This window comes from Aquila chrysaetos, chromosome 12 (genome assembly GCF_900496995.4).
Source record: "Aquila chrysaetos chrysaetos chromosome 12, bAquChr1.4, whole genome shotgun sequence".
NCBI classification, from domain to species: Eukaryota; Metazoa; Chordata; class Aves; order Accipitriformes; family Accipitridae; genus Aquila; species Aquila chrysaetos.
In genome coordinates this window covers 9515459-9517463 of record NC_044015.1, presented here as the reverse complement: position 1 = coordinate 9517463, position 2005 = coordinate 9515459, and positions in this window count along the sequence as shown.

Genomic DNA, 2005 nt, shown 5'->3' with positions numbered 1-2005 from the left:
CTCCCCGCCTCGCCCCGCCCCTTCTCCCCGCGCGTGCGCGCAGCGCCGGTGGGGGGGGGGGGGGTGTATGTGTATGTGTGGGAGGCGGGGTGGGCTCAGGTGACGTCGTGGTCGCCGGTCGGGTCGCGCGCCGCCGTGGCGGCGGCCGCCTGAGGGAGCGGCGTCACGTCGGCGGGACCGCCGGCACCGCGGGGCTGCCGGGGCGAGCGGCTTCCGGGAGGGGTGTGCTGCAGGGGTACGGGGCCCTCCCGGCTTTTCCGGAGGGCTTTTCCAAGGCCCGGGGAACCTCCGGCCCGCTGGGCCCCGGGGAGCCCTTGAGCGCTCGGGGCACGACGTCCCTCTCGGCCCTTCGCCGGTCGGCTTCTCGGCACTGAGCGGGCACGTCCTGTGCGGGGCTGGGGCGACCGCCCCGTCCTGGCTGCCGGGCCAGGGTGCCTGGCAGGAGGGGCTCGGCCCGGCTGCGTTCCCACCCGGCCGGGAGGAAGAAGGGGAGAGCGACAGCCAGTCTGCTCTGCTCCCGCTACCCTTCCTGCCCCGGGAGCGAACAGGCACCGCTTCCTTCCTCCTCCCTTCTGCGGGGCGAGAACAGCCCTTCGCCTCCTGGCTTTTGTCCGTCCCAGGGTGAGGAGCCCCTCTTCTTTCACGCCCCCCCCCCCCCCCCCCTTAAATCTCTGGGCTCCTTAATAGACTCTCAGCTGCAAGCACAGGTAGCCCTGGGCTTAGAAAAGCTGGCAGGAGAGGAAGGGTGCCCGTGCAGTGCGAGGGGATGTTCCCGTATACCCACGGCTGAACTCCCACTGCGCAGCGCTCTGCGTGGGGGATGTCCCTGCGTTGCTCCCAGCGTGGGACAGGCAGGCGTGACGGTCGATTTTGCAAAAGCTTGGCCAGGAGTAATCGCCCAAATCTTTGCCCTCTTGACCAAAGTGCATGTCCCTGCTTGCGCTTCCCGAATGTGGCTGTGGTCCAGCATCCCAAGCAAAGGCAGTGCCGGTTCACTGAGGGAACAGGCACAAAACCCATTTGCAGAGATGCCTCCTCAGCATGTGAACTGGATACCTCGTTTTTGCCATCGCAGCAGCTTTACTCACGAGTGTGGGGCGGGAAGGCTGTGGCACATGTAAAACCGGTTTCTGCAGTTTGCGGGGTGAGAAAGCCGCCTCCTGCTCCGGCCAGCCCCACGCCTTTGGAAGCCGCAGCTTGCCAGGTGTGGTGCAACAGGTGGCAGCTTTAGGGCTTGTGTTTGCCGGCCCTTCCTTGCTGTACCTTGGATGGCTTGTTTCCCACGCCGGCAGGTTTCGGGGGTCCCTGCCAAATGGGCTGTGCTGAACGCAGGGGGTTCCCTCCAGGAAAAAAATGGAGTGCCGAGGAGTCAGTGGGCCGGTTTGCCTGTCCCTGTCCCCCAAAGTCCTTGTACTCCCCAAAACCTCATGATCCTCCCGTGATTTCCACCTGTGCTTCATGCTCCTCAGAGCTCCTGCCTCCCCCATTGCCACCGTTCCCCATGCTGTGCTGCAGCCCTTGTCTCCTGCTCTGGCAGCTTTGGGCTTCTTGCTGTGATAGAGGAGGAAAACCAGTGTGTTTCCAAGCAGAGGAAGGAGCGCTTGGGTTGGGCTGGAGCTGCTCGGCAGTTCTGGTTTACTCCTGCCAACAACATCCCAGCAGAGGCCTGGTATATACTGGGCACCCACACTGGCTCTCCTTTGGGTGCTGCAACACTCTGCAGGGACAGTGTTTCCCGATGCGCCATGCCTTAGAGACTCATGTATTGCAAACGTGCTTGGAGGTGGCAGGTTGTTCCGCAAAGTGCAGAACCCCATAACCCACCTGTCCAAATGCGCACCCTCAGCAGGGACACCCCTCTGAAGCAGCTCAGAGAATGTCGTAGCCTCGTTGCTCTGTGTTGGGAGCCTCCCAAGGGATTTGGTCATAGTAGTTGGGGTGCTTAAAGACATGGCGTATTCTGAGCAGTGCACCGAAGGTTATCAGGGTGAGGTTTGTTCAAATG